Here is a 15,793-nt window from a genome sequence, read left to right on the forward strand (position 1 = left end):
TCTCAGGAGAAGGTAACGCCACTTGTTTTGATAAGCGTGTTAGCGCCTTGTCCACCCTAGGAGGTGTTTCCCAGCGCTCCCTAACCTCTGGCGGGAAAGGGTATAATGCCAATAATTTCTTTGAAATTATCAGCTTTTTATCAGGGGCAACCCACGCTTCATCACACACGTCATTTAATTCTTCTGATTCAGGAAAAACTATAGGTAGTTTTTTCACACCCCACATAATACCCTGTTTAGTGGTACCTGTAGTATCAGCTAAATGTAACGCCTCCTTCATTGCCAAAATCATATAACGTGTGGCCCTACTGGAAAATACGGTTGATTCGTCACCGTCACCACTGGAATCAGTGCCTGTGTCTGGGTCTGTGTCGACCGACTGAGGCAAAGGGCGTTTTACAGCCCCTGACGGTGTTTGAGGCGCCTGGACAGGCACTAATTGATTGTCCGGCCGCCTCATGTCGTCAAACGACTGCTTTAGCGTGTTGACACTATCCCGTAATTCCATAAATAAAGGCATCCATTCTGGTGTCGACCCCCTAGGAGGTGACATCCCCATATTTGGCAATTGCTCCGCCTCCACACCAATATCGTCCTCATACATGTCGACACACACGTACCGACACACAGCAGACACACAGGGAATGCTCTAAACGAAGACAGGACCCACTAGCCCTTTGGGGAGACAGAGGGAGAGTCTGCCAGCACACACCAAAAAGCGCTATATATGACAGGGATAGCCTTATAATAAGTGCTCCCTTATAACTGCTTTATATATATCAAGATATTGCCATTAAATTTGCCCCCCCTCTCTGTTTTACCCTGTTTCTGTAGTGCAGTGCAGGGGAGAGACCTGGGAGCCGTCCTGACCAGCGGAGCTGTGAGAGGAAATGGCGCCGTGTGCTGAGGAGATAGGCCCCGCCCCTTTTTCGGCGGGCTCGTCTCCCGCTATTTTGTGAATACAGGCAGGGGTTAAATATCTCCATATAGCCTCTGGGGCTATATGTGAGGTATTTTTAGCCTTTATATAGGTTTACATTTGCCTCCCAGGGCGCCCCCCCCCCAGCGCCCTGCACCCTCAGTGACTGCGTGTGAAGTGTGCTGAGAGGAAAATGGCGCACAGCTGCAGTGCTGTGCGCTACCTTTAGAAGACTGCAGGAGTCTTCAGCCGCCGATTCTGGACCTCTTCTTACTTCAGCATCTGCAAGGGGGCCGGCGGCGCGGCTCCGGTGACCATCCAGGCTGTACCTGTGATCGTCCCTCTGGAGCTGATGTCCAGTAGCCAAGAAGCCAATCCATCCTGCACGCAGGTGAGTTCACTTCTTCTCCCCTCTGTCCCTCGTTGCAGTGATCCTGTTGCCAGCAGGAATCACTGTAAAATAAAAAACCTAAGCTAAACTTTCTCTAAGCAGCTCTTTATGAGAGCCACCTAGAATTGCACCCTTCTCGGCCGGGCACAAAAATCTAACTGGAGTCTGGAGGAGGGTCATAGGGGGAGGAGCCAGTGCACACCACCTGATCTGGAAAAGCTTTACTTTTTGTGCCCTGTCTCCTGTGGAGCCGCTATTCCCCATGGTCCTTTCAGGAACCCCAGCATCCACTAGGACGATAGAGAAAACTAATAACAGCTCAAACCATAACTGAGATCTGTCAGCAGCAACTGCAGTCACCATTCTCGAGTTCAGGGGTGGAACAGCACATCACATCACAGGGCCTATTGCAATAGGGGTCCTTTATTGTGTGACCACACACAACCATAATATTATTAGCCTAAGAACAAACAGGTGATGACTAAATATCAAATGTCTTTTTATTCTAGTATATTTGATGTAGGTTGGGATAAAACATCCTATAACAGCAGTAAGAGACGTCACAGGGTAATTAACGGCAATTATGTGCCCAACATTTACTTGTATCCTTTGGGGCTCAGCTCAAGTTCACCAGTGTGGACATTAGAGTCACTGTTGATGAGATGTTTGGTTGCGTGGATATTTTTGCATCCGCATCACTGGAGACCTTTATTGTTGATGTTGACCCATTTAAAAGAATTTGCTCTGTCAGAGTTTACAGATTAGCAGACAGTGAAGGTCCTGAAGGGCCCGAACCTCTCACAGCTGAATCTATCAATATAGCTTCTCTAATGTTTTCAGTGAATCTTCATTGCTCTGTGAGGAGCATCGAAGCAGGTTAATTACATTATATATTACACTTTGCAATCAACAGACAGTGCTGATTGTTCTTACTGCCAGTACATGCTTACAGGAGCTACATACTGTAAAAAACAGACTTGCTTTTACCTGCTAGTATTGGGCAATGCAGCTTGCAGTTCAGGGGAGCCTGATTTTCTTCTGCCAAGCACATATACAGTAGATGTCTTCTTTTCTGTGCACTCTGTTCTCACTGCAGATCTTGGGGTCTATCCATGGAGAAGTGAGCCAGTGGAGAAGTTGCCCATGGCAACCAATCAGCTGCTCTGTATAATTTCATAGTATGCAAATTATAAATGTTACTTCAATGCTGATTGGTTGCCATGGGCAACTTCTCCACTGGCGCACTTCTCCACACTTTTCGCTGCTTTATGAATAGACCCCCTTGTGAGAAGCAGGGATTTGTTCACTCATATGATTGATAGTGTGGACAGGGCTGTATGGGCGGGATGTATTAACATACATCGCCGCCCCTCGCCGGTTACCGCAGCGATGTTGATCGCATATGTACTAACATATGCGATCAACATCGCGATGCGGTGACGGAGGCCCCCCGCGATACCTGTTAGGTGGTCTGCGGGGGGTCTCCGTCACCTCCCTGGGGTCCCCACACTGGCTAGATGCCGGGAAGCAGCAGCAGGCTGCCCCCGGCACCTCCTCCTCCCCCCTGCAGCCGGAAGGACGTCCGGCTGCGTTGCTAGGGGGAGGAGGACACTACCTTCCGGGTCCAGGGCAGCCTGGAGGAAGGTAAGCCAGGGGGAAGGGGGGTCGGCGTCTGCGGCGGGGGTCGACGGTGTCGGCGGGTTGCGGCGGTCGGCGAAAAGAAGCCCATAGGCTTCTATAGGGTTTCGCCATCCAGAGATGGCGAAACCCTGGACGCCGAAAACGCTGCGGTAGGGTCTTAGTAAATATGAAAATGCGGTAAAACCCCCGTTTTCGGGGGTTTTACCGCATTTTTGCTTTAGTACATCCCGCCCTGTCATGGTACAAGGAGTGAAGGCAGGCTGATGGGAAGACAAACATATAGTTTAAAGAGCAAAGTTCACAACAGCATACTTTCCTGTTTTCCATACCTCACTGCAGATATGAAAAGAAGTAATCAAGTAGATGTGACAGGGTGTATGTGGATAATTCTATAATCATTCCTTTGTCTACTGAAGGTTACATGGCACAATGACACAATTTGCTTTACTAGAGCATGTGCCTGCCCACCTTAAGCTAAACAGGACAAATTATCAGCTGTAGTGATTTCCCATAAACTCTCACCTTAATCCGTGACTCTCCCACACAACAAAATATTTCCAAGCTCCCATTAGATTGATGCAGGAAAATTGTGGGGTAAAATACACCTCTATGTGAAACTAACCTCATAAACACAACTTGTCATATCATTTAGTTACTTTACTTACTGAGGTGTAAAATATAGAAATCAATAAAAAAGATAATCTAAGCTCCCATTACATTTTTGGAAGAGAAACAAGAAAGTAGTATAGAAATATCTAACACAATCTGAAAAGTATTCACAGTGCTTCACTTTTTCCCACATTTTGTTATGTTACAGCCTTATGCCAAAATGGAATAAATTTATTTTTCTCTCTCAAAATTCTACACACAATACTGTCGACGTTGAAAATATTATACCCACGTGCATCAAGTACAAACACCACACAGAGTGGCCTCTGTGCGGGTGCTTGTGCTGCCGTGCGTGCGCATGCCCGCACACTGCGTACATTGGCTCACGAAACCCTGCGTATTAGCGCGTGGTATGAGTAAATACGGAAGCATACGCATTCCCATGGAAAAGCCACAAAGACATAACTGATATTTCATCCACATAGTGCATAATTTACACATAGCCCACACACACACCACACCAGCAAGTTACATTTACTTTAGAAATGGAACAATAGAGATATTCAACTTTACAGGATGTGAGGGGACAGAAATAGGTCAGAACATAGTGTTTGGTATCCACATGTACAGTAATTCAAGGGCAATATTCCGATCACAGTTTGCAGATAATCGCATGCTTCTGCGCATAGTTATGCACAGGAATACAATATTCATATTTCACTGTATGTACTGTACTCCTTATATTCGGTGGGAACCCAGTGGAAGACATCTGCAAGTACACCTGGACTAAGCATCGCCCACCTATTCAAACCGACCTATGACCCTTCACATACTGTAAATGACCTGCCCCTTGACCTATGGATGAAGAGCTTACAGTTCCCTTTGTTTCATGCTTTGGACTATTGTATAAAAGCCAAGCCTGCTGGCCGGCCGCAGTCTATTCTCTGAAGGTCATCTTTCCTGATTGACTGAGGACCGGATCCGGGTGGCGCAGGCGAACAAACTATGTATCCATTGGTTGTAGCTTCTTCTCTGTGATAGTATTGTATTTCTGTGTTTACCCCTTTTAAGTAACTATTTGTTGCTGCTTTGGACCACAACATAACATATAACTACTGGTGTTGCATTCCATTTCTGTTAAGGGTTTACAGTGTATTCAGCCACACTTGTAGCTGCATTGTGCTCACTACGTGTCGGCGTGCTTACGCAAAACGTGCATACATATTCATAAAGGTTTAGCACATACACTTAGCGGCCGCAGCGGTCCAAACCACTGTGCAATAAGGTATTGTTTTTTCCTGAAAGTTAAGGGAACTTAACAATACCCTATAATGACAACGTGAAAAAGTGTTTTTGAGATTTTTTGCAAATTCATTAAAAATAAAAAACTAAGAAATCACATGTACGTAAGTATTAACAGACTTTGCTCAATACTTTGTTGATGCACCTTTGGCAGCAGTTACAGCCTCAAGTCTTTTTGAATATGATGCCACAAGCTTGGCACACCTACCTTTGGGCAGTTTTGCCTATTCCTCTTTGCAGCACCTCTCAAGTTCCATCAGGCTGGATGGGAAGCGTTGGTGTTCAATCGGATTCAAGTCTGGGCTCTGGCTGGGCCACTCAAGGACATTCAGAGTTGTCCTGAAACCACTCCTTTGATATCTTGGCTGTGTGCTTAGGGTCGTAGTCCTGCTGAAAGATGAGCCGTCACCCCAGTCTGAGTTCAGGAGCGCTCTGGAGCAGGTTTTCATCCAGAATGTCTCTGTACATCTTTCCACTAGTCTCCCAGTTCCTGCCGATGAAAAACATCCCCACAGCATGATGCTGCCACCACCATGCTTCACTGTAGGGATGGTATTGGCCTGGTGATGAGCGGTGCCTGGTTTCCTCCAAACATGACGCCTGGCATTCAAGCCACAGAGTTCAAACTTTGTCTCATCAGAGCAGAGAATTTATTTTTTTCACGGTTTGAGAGTCCTTCAGGTGCATTTTGGCAAACTCCAGGTGGGCTGCCATGTGCTTTTTACTAAAGAGTGGCTTCCGTCTGTCCACTCTACCATACAGGCCTGATTGGTGGATTGCTGCAGAGATGGTTGTCCTTCTGGAAGGTTCTCCTCTCTCCACAGAGAAATGCTCCCATTGGGTTCTTGGTCACCTCCCTGACTAGGGCTCTTCTCCCCCAATCGCTCAGTTTAGATGGCCGGCCAGCTCTAGGAAGAGTCCTGTTGGTTCCGAACTTCTTCCATTTACGGATGATGGAGGTCACTGTGCTCATTGGGACCTGTGCTCATTGGGACAGAGCAGCAGATATTTTTCTGTACCCTTCCCCAGATTTGTGTCTCGATACAATCCTGTCACGGAGGTCTACAGTCAATTCCTTTGACTTCATACTCGGTTTGTGCTCAGACATGCACTGTCAAATGTGGGACCTTATGTAGATAGGTGTGTGCCTTTCCAAATCATGTCCAATCAACTGAATTTACCACAGGTGGACTCCAATTAAGCTGTAGGAACATCTCAAGGATGATCAGTAGAAACAGGATGCACCTGAGCTCAATTTTGAGCTTCATGGCAAAGGCTGGGAATACTCATGTACATGTGATTTCTTAGTTTTATTTTTAATAAATTTGTAAAAATCTCCCAAAAACTTTTTTTCACGTTGTCATTGGGGGGTCATTCCAACTTGATCGTAGCTGTGCTAAATTTTGCACAGCTACTATCAGGAACACAGACATGTGGGGGGACGTCCAGCACAAGGCTAGCCCGCCCCGCATGTCAGTCCCTACCCTGTCGCTGAAGTACAAAAGCATCACACAGCGGCTATGCTTTTGTACTTCAGGAGTAGCTCCCGGCCAGCGCAGCTTTTGCATGCTGCCTGCCTGGCTCGCAGCGGCTGCGTGTGACGTCACACAGCCGCTGCGCCCCCCGCACGGTCCGGCCTCGCCTGCATTGGCTGGACCACACCCACAAACGCTGCCGTGCTGCCCCCTCCCACCCAGCAACCGCCTCTGCCTGTCAATCAGGCAGAGGCGATCGCTAGGCAACGACAGCCGTCGGCTGCCAGCCATGCGCAGTTCTGACCTGATCGCTGCGCTGCGAAGAACTGCAGCAAGCAATCAGGTCAGAAAGACCCCCATTATGAAGTATTGCGTGTAGAATTTTGAGGAAAAAAATGAATTTATTCCATTTTGGAATAAGGCTGTAACATAACAAAATGTAGAAAAAGGGAAGTGCTGTGAATACTTTCCGGATGTACTGTAGATTAAGTTGATGTCACAGCAGACATCAGACAACTCAGTAAATGGGCCAAATTCAAATGTCTCACTCCCCTCCCACCCGAGATCGCGCTCGCCGCCAGCTATTCTAATGTTGCTGCTGATGGGTGCGACAAGTTCATTTCAGCTCGTTACCACTGGGGGTAGCGAGCTGAAATGAGCGTAAAGAGACCCGTTTGGGGGCCCAAATGGGTCTTTTCATGCTCGCGCCCATTACTTTAGTCGGGTTTAGGTGCTTTGCGCTCCTAAGCCCGAATGTATTGGGTGCGATCAGCTCGATAAGTGGTTGAATTTGAATATCGCCCCTGTATCTCCTGTCAACCGAATCCATCCATTCTGGATGACTCCATGAAGCAAAGCCTGAAAAATGTACAATTTGGAGATTCTTATCAATTAAAATAATTAATACCTGGCTTAGGAGAATTAAATAATAATAATAATAATAATAATAATAATAATAATACATTCCCACTATTACCTTCACCAAAATCTATACAGGCATGTAGCACAGTACTATTTGTACTTTGAACTGGATAATATTAATTTGTCTGTATAATATTTAAATAATAATGGCTAAAATGTTAATGGTGTACTGTATAGATTATGCTTTATGTACTTGAAGTTGTAAATAATATCCAGGTTTTTTCCAAGTACTATCAAAACTTGTTTGTAATTTGTATAATTCCTTACAGCAAGTTTCACTATTGCAGTAGTGTACTCTGTCTCCAAACTCCCCCATGTGGCTGATCATACGCATAATACATCCAAAAACACAATACTATTTTTGAGAAATATTTTACCACTTCAGCACTGAATTAAAACAGGGATAAATTAGGTTTTCAGCAGCATACTTAGGGCCAGATTTATCAAGCCTTGGAGAATAATAAAGAGCACGGTGATAAAGTACCAGCCAATCAGCTCCTAACTGCCATGTTACAGGCTGTGTTTGAAATATGACAGGAGCTGATTGGTTGGTACTTTATCACCGTACTATTTATCACTCTCCAAGGCTTGATAAATCTAGGCCATATTCTGGCCAGCCAAATTCTTGTTTCTTATTATAACTATGATATTGCTCATCTTGCTCATCTTCAGCCAACAGCACATACTGTATTTCATTACATAATAAATCCAGCACAGAGTTTGTCCCATATTAAAGTATAACTAAAAACGTATTTTCCCAGATTATGCATGTCAGTATATAGCACAATGGTTCATTTCAGTATTCAATGTAATCCTGACATTATGTTCGACAGTATGAATGTTGATATGGACATTAGGTCGACAAGACAATGTCATCATTTACAGATGTCAACATTCCAATTGGTATATGTAACCCCGTGAAAGGGTTAATAGATCAAATACCTATACATGTATTGGGCTTAACGTTGATAAATATTAGTATTCACTTTCTTGAGGTAAAAATCTGTGGTAAATTCATATATCTGCCCATTTGTGAAATGAGTAGGAGATGATAGATATACAGACAGACAGACAGACAGACAGATATATGGAAATGTATGTAATATATATATATATATATATATATATATATATATATATATAGAGAGATAGATAGATAGATAGATAGATAGATAGATAGATAGATAGATAGATAGATAGATAGATAGATAGATAGATAGATAGATATCCAGGTAAGTCCTACACTCTCATCTTATCACTTCCAAAATGGCGGGTGCTCCCAATAGACCCCAGTCAGGTCCACTTGAAATAGCGATGCTTCCACTCGTTGGAGGATGCACTCACGCACAAACAAAAGGGTCAGTCCATAATTATAAGATCAAAGGTTTATTGCTGTCGTCAAAGAGCCTTGGTGTCGACGTTTCGGTCCGATGACGGACCTTTATCAAGACCGGCAATACATCTCGACAATGTATTAATACAATGATACAAATGTATAAAGTATCTATAACAAAAAATAAGAATTTACTTACCGATAATTCTATTTCTCGTAGTCCGTAGTGGATGCTGGGACTCCGTCAGGACCATGGGGAATAGCGGCTCCGCAGGAGACAGGGCACAAAATTTAAAAGTTTGACCACTAGGTGGTGTGTACTGGCTCCTCCCCCTTTGACCCTCCTCCAAGCCTCAGTTAGGATACTGTGCCCGGACGAGCGTACACAATAAGGAAGGATTTTGAATCCCGGGTAAGACTCAACCCAGCCACACCAATCACACCGTACAACTTGTGATCTGAACCCAGTTAACAGTATGATAACGTAGGAGCCTCTGAAAAGATGGCTCACAACAATAAACAACCCGATTTTTTTTTGTAACAATAACTATGTACAAGTATTGCAGACAATCCGCACTTGGGATGGGCGCCCAGCATCCACTACGGACTACGAGAAATAGAATTATCGGTAAGTAAATTCTTATTTTCTCTGACGTCCTAGTGGATGCTGGGACTCCGTCAGGACCATGGGGATTATACCAAAGCTCCCAAACGGGCGGGAGAGTGCGGATGACTCTGCAGCACCGAATGAGAGAACTCCAGGTCCTCCTTAGCCAGGGTATCAAATTTGTAGAATTTTACAAACGTGTTCTCCCCTGACCACGTAGCTGCTCGGCAGAGTTGTAATGCCGAGACCCCTCGGGCAGCCGCCCAAGATGAGCCCACCTTCCTTGTGGAGTGGGCCTTGACAGATTTAGGCTGTGGCAAGCCTGCCACAGAATGTGCCAGTTGAATTGTGCTACAAATCCAACGAGCAATCGTCTGCTTAGAAGCAGGAGCACCCAGCTTGTTGGGTGCATATAGTATAAACAGCGAGTCAGATTTTCTGACTCCAGCCGTCCTTGAAATATATATTTTCAATGCTCTGACAACGTCCAGCAACTTGGAATCCTCCAAATCGCTAGTAGCCGCAGGCACCACAATAGGCTGGTTCAGGTGAAACGCTGATACCACCTTAGGCAGAAAATGAGGACGCGTCCTCAATTCTGCCCTGTCCGAATGGAAAATCAGATATGGGCTTTTATATGATAAAGCTGCCAATTCTGACACTCTCCTGGCTGAAGCCAGAGCCAGTAGCATGGTTACTTTCCATGTAAGATATTTCAAATCTACCGATTTGAGTGGCTCAAACCAATGGGATTTGAGAAAATCCAAAACTACATTGAGATCCCACGGTGCCACTGGGGGCACAACCGGGGGCTGTATATGTAGTACTCCTTTTACAAAAGTCTGAACTTCAGGAACTGAAGCCAATTCTTTCTGGAAGAATATCGACAGGGCCGAAATTTGAACCTTAATGGACCCTAATTTGAGGCCCATAGATAATCCTGTTTGCAGGAAATGTAGGAATCGACCCAGTTGAAATTCCTCTGTCGGGGCCTTCCTGGCCTCACACCATGCAACATATTTTCTCCAAATGCGGTGATAATGTTGTGCAGTCACCTCCTTCCTGGCTTTGACCAGGGTAGGGATGACCTCTTCCGGAATGCCTTTTTCCCTTAGGATCCGGCGTTCAACCGCCATGCCGTCAAACGCAGCCGCGGTAAGTCTTGGAATAGACACGGTCCCTGCTGAAGCAGGTCCCTTCTTAGAGGTAGAGGCCACGGATCTTCCGTGAGCATCTCCTGAAGTTCCGGGTACCAAGTCCTTCTTGGCCAGTCCGGAGCCACGAGTATCGTTCTTACTCCCCTTTGCCGTATAATTCTCAGTACCTTGGGTATGAGAGGCAGAGGAGGGAACACATACACTGACTGGTACACCCATGGTGTTACCAGAGCGTCCACAGCTATTGCCTGAGGGTCTCTTGACCTGGCGCAATACCTGTCCAGTTTTTTGTTGAGGCGGGACGCCATCATGTCCACCATTGGTCTTTCCCAATGGACCACAATCATGTGGAAGACTTCTGGATGAAGTCCCCACTCTCCCGGGTGAAGATCGTGTCTGCTGAGGAAGTCTGCTTCCCAGTTGTCCACTCCCGGAATGAACACTGCTGACAGTGCTATCACATGATTTTCCGCCCAGCGAAGAATCCTTGCAGCTTCTGCCATTGCCCTCCTGCTTCTTGTGCCGCCCTGTCTGTTTACGTGGGCGACTGCCGTGATGTTGTCCGACTGGATCAACACCGGCTGACCCTGAAGCAGAGGTTTTGCCAGGCGTAGAGCATTGTAGATTGCTCTTAGCTCCAGTATATTTATGTGAAGAGACGTTTCCAGGCTTGACCACACGCCCTGGAAGTTTCTTCCTCGTGTGACCGCTCCCCAGCCTCTCAGGCTGGCATCCGTGGTCACTAGGACCCAGTTCTGTATGCCGAATCTGCGGCCCTCTAACAGATGAGTACTCTGCAACCACCATAGCAGAGAGACCCTTGTCCTTGTCGACAATTTTATCCGCTGATGCATCTGCAGATGCGATCCGGACCATTTGTCTAGCAGATCCCACTGAAAAATTTGTGCATGGAATCTGCCGAATGGAATCGCTTCGTAAGAAGCCACCATTTTTCCCAGGACTCTTGTGCATTGATGCACAGACACTGTCCCTGGTTTTAGGAGGTTCCTGACTAGTTCGGATAACTCCCTGGCTTTCTCCTCCGGAAGAAATACCTTTTTCTGAACAGTGTCCAGAATCATCCCTAGGAACAGCAGACGTGTCGTCGGGATCAGTTGGGATTTTGGAAAATTCAGAATCCACCCGTGCTGTTGGAGCACTACTTGAGTTAGTGCTACTCCGACCTCCAGCTGTTCTCTGGATCTTGCCCTTATCAGGAGATCGTCCAAGTAAGGGATAATTAATACGCCTTCTCTTCGAAGAAGAATCATCATTTCGGCCATTACCTTGGTAAAGACCCTGGGTGCCGTGGACAATCCAAACGGCAGCGTCTGAAACTGATAATGACAGTTTTGTACCACGAACCTGAGGTACCCTTGGTGTGAAGGGCAAATTGGGACATGAAGGTAAGCATCCTTGATGTCCAAGGACACCATAAAATCCCCCTCTTCCAGATTCGCTATCACTGCTCTGAGTGACTCCATCTTGAACTTGAATTTTTGTATGTACAGGTTCAGAGATTTCAGATTTAGAATAGGTCTTACCGAGCCGTCCGGCTTCGGTACCACGAATAGCGTGGAGTAATACCCCTTTCCCTGTTGTAGAAGGGGTACCTTGACTATCACCTGCTGAGAATACAGCTTGTGAATGGCTTCCAATACCGTCGCCCTGTCGGAGGGAGACGTTGGCAAAGCAGACTTTAGGAACCGGCGAGGGGGAGACTTCTCGAATTCCAACCTGTAACCCTGAGATACTACCTGCAGGATCCAGGGGTCCACCTGCGAGTGAGCCCACTGTGCGCTGAAATTCTTGAGGCGACCACCCACCGCCCCTGAGTCCGCTTGTAAGGTCCCAGCGTCATGCTGAGGCCTTTGCAGAAGCCGGGGAGGACTTCTGCTCCTGGGAAGGGGCTGCTTGGTGCAGTCTCTTACCCTTTCCTTTGCCTCGGGGCAAATATGAATGTCCTTTTGCTCGCTTGTTCTTATAGGAACGAAAGGACTGCGGCTGAAAAGACTGCGGCTTTTTCTGTTGGGAGGGGACTTGAGGTAAAAAGGTGGACTTCCCGGCTGTTGCCGTGGCTACCAAATCCGATAGACCGACCCCAAATAATTCCTCTCCTTTATACGGCAATACTTCCATATGCCGTTTGGAATCCGCATCGCCTGACCACTGTCGTGTCCATAGACTTCTTCTGGCAGATATGGACATCGCACTTACTCTTGATGCCAGAGTGCAGATATCTCTCTGTGCATCTCGCATATAAAGGAACGCATCCTTTAATTGCTCTATAGTCAATAAAATACTGTCCCTATCCAGGGTATCAATATTTTCAGTCAGGGAATCCGACCAAGCCACCCCAGCACTGCACATCTAGGCTGAGGCGATTGCTGGTCGCAGTATAACACCAGTATGTGTGTATATACTTTTTAGAGTATTTTCCAGCCTCCTATCAGCTGGATCCTTGAGGGCGGCCGTATCAGGAGACGGTAACGCCACTTGTTTGGATAAACGTGTGAGCGCCTTGTCCACCCTAGGGGGTGTTTCCCAGCGCGCCCTAACCTCTGGCGGGAAAGGGTATAATGCCAATAACTTCTTTGAAATTAGCAGTTTTTTATCAGGGGTAACCCACGCTTCATCACACACGTCATTCAATTCCTCTGATTCAGGAAAAACTACAGGTAGTTTTTTCAGACCCCACATAATACCCCTTTTGTGGTACTTGCAGTATCAGAGATATGCAAAGCCTCCTTCATTGCCGTGATCATATAACGTGTGGCCCTACTGGAAAATACGTTTGTTTCTTCACCGTCGACACTGGATTCAGTGTCAGTGTCTGGGTCTGTGTCGACCGACTGAGGTAAAGGGCGTTTTACAGCCCCTGACGGTGTCTGAGACGCCTGGACAGGTACTAACTGGTTTGCCGGCTGTCTCATGTCGTCAACCGACTTTTGTAGCGTGCTGACACTATCCCGTAATTCCATAAACAAAGCCATCCATTCTGGTGTCGACTCCCTAGGGGGTGACATCACCATTACAGGCAATTGCTCCGCCTCCACGCCAACATCGTCCTCATACATGTCGACACACACGTACCGACACACAGCAGACACACAGGGAATGCTCTGATAGAAGACAGGAGCCCACTAGCCCTTTGGGGAGACAGAGGGAGAGTTTGCCAGCACACACCCAAGCGCTATAAATATATATAGGGACAACCTTAATAAGTGTGTTCCCTTTATAGCAGCTCAAATATTATAAATATCGCCAATAAGTGCCCCCCCTCTCTGTTTTTACCCTGTTTCTGTAGTGCAGTGCAGGGGAGAGTCCTGGGAGCCTTCCTCGCAGCGGAGCTGGGCAGGAAAATGGCGCTGTGTGCTGAGGAGAATAGGCCCCGCCCCCTTTTCGGCGGGCTTCTTCTCCCGGTTTTTTTGGAACCTGGCAGGGGTTAAATACATCCATATAGCCCCAGGGGCTATATGTGATATATTTTAGCCAGAATAGGTATATTACATTGCTGCTCAGGGCGCCCCCCCCAGCGCCCTGCACCCTCAGTGACCGCTGGTGTGAAGTGTGCGGAGAGCAATGGCGCACAGCTGCAGTGCTGTGCGCTACCTCATGAAGACTGAGACGTCTTCTGCCGCCGGTTTCTGGACCTCTTCTCTATTCGGCATCTGCAAGGGGGTCGGCGGCGCGGCTCCGGTGACCCATCCAGGCTGTACCTGTGATCGTCCCTCTGGAGCTAGTGTCCAGTAGCCTAAGAAGCAAATCCATCCTGCACGCAGGTGAGTTCACTTCTTCTCCCCTAAGTCCCTCGTTGCAGTGAGCCTGTTGCCAGCAGGACTCACTGAAAATAAAAAACCTAACAAACTTTTTCTAAGCAGCTCTTTAGGAGAGCCACCTAGATTGCACCCTGCTCGGACGGGCACAAAAACCTAACAGAGGCTTGGAGGAGGGTCATAGGGGGAGGAGCCAGTACACACCACCTAGTGGTCAAACTTTTAAATTTTGTGCCCTGTCTCCTGCGGAGCCGCTATTCCCCATGGTCCTGACGGAGTCCCAGCATCCACTAGGACGTCAGAGAAAAACAAAAAATGTACACTTGAAATACTCCGCCTCCCAGGCCATAGAGCAAAAGAATTCAGATAACAGATAGTTATGGAAATATTGTGGGTGCCCATCACCACATTATTCAAGTAGAATTAAACATGAGACCATCATAAAAACAGTAAGTGACACCACTTTCACCAGATGGATCACCATATAAACACGGCTCAGGACTCACTTGGTGTTACCAGCCAAAATAGTCCAGGGGGATGTAAAGATCTGAAGCATCCATACATAAATGCTCTTATTTATTCAGAGGGTAAAATATGCCTATAATGGTAATAACAGATTATGCAAGATTAAATACAATCAACAGAGCAAAACAGGTCCTCATTCTGACTCTCACTGAAACTAGTAAGGGACATGGGTGTCGTACGGTATGCCGGCGCTCGGGCTCCCGGCGCCCAGCATACCAGCGCCAGGAGCCCGACAGCCGGCATACCGACAGCGTGGCGAGCGCAAAGGAGCCCCTTGCGGGCTCGCTATGCTCACCACGCTGCGGGCACGGTGGCGCGCTATGCGCGCCACACTATTTTATTCTCCCTCCAGGGGGGTCGTGGACCCCCACGAGGGAGAATAGTTGTCGGTATGCCGGGTGTCAGGATTCCGGCGCCGGTATACTGTGCGCCGGGATCCCGACATTCGGCATACAGAAGACCACCCAGGGACATACCTGAAGGCCCAACAATATGTACTTGGATACAGCCACCAGGACAATCAGAGATATATGGTAGAAGGAGCTCATCTCTATTAATATAAAGTACACATCAATACATAATACAAATCAAAACACTGGTAAAGGGCTAAATCCAAAGCTTACTTGCTACGTGCCTGCTGCTGTTATCCTCCCCTGGGCTGTATGCCTGCTGTACATGATCACATGTTATTTAAACCCCCCGGACCGGAAGTACCCGGAAGCCGCGGGTGCACTCCAAAACGAGTCACCCAAATCAACAAAACAGCTCAAAAAGGGACAAGATCAGCCTCCGGCCCACGGAGGCAACTATACCACCATCCAGCACCAGAGCCCAACCATCCAATAATAATAGAATACAACGCGCAAAGAGAATTATAATGTATAGTACAACACAGATTTCCTTGTCTCGGATACACATATGGTAATCATAAATGTTAGAAAACATTATTACAGGAAAACATTGAATGGATTAGATTCATTAAGCCCTCTAGGAGCCACAGTGTCTAACTGATATCTCCAAAAACTTTCACGTCTATTAAAAAGACGTGAAAGTTTTTGGATATATTATGTGTATAAGCGGTGCTACTACTTGGGGCATTAGGTGTATAAGGGGCGCTACTACTGCAGGCATTATGTG

At 46.9% G+C, this 15,793-nt stretch overlaps 1 protein-coding gene across 5 annotated transcripts in view; it reads right to left on the reverse strand.

Annotated features, from left to right (window-relative positions):
• Nucleotides 1–15,793, reverse strand: part of OSBPL10 (oxysterol binding protein like 10) — a 726,220-nt gene that overhangs the window by 589,887 nt on the left and 120,540 nt on the right. The gene's annotated exons all lie outside the window — the stretch shown is intronic.

Source organism: Pseudophryne corroboree, chromosome 5 (genome assembly GCF_028390025.1).
Source record: "Pseudophryne corroboree isolate aPseCor3 chromosome 5, aPseCor3.hap2, whole genome shotgun sequence".
In the NCBI taxonomy this organism is placed as follows: domain Eukaryota; kingdom Metazoa; phylum Chordata; class Amphibia; order Anura; family Myobatrachidae; genus Pseudophryne; species Pseudophryne corroboree.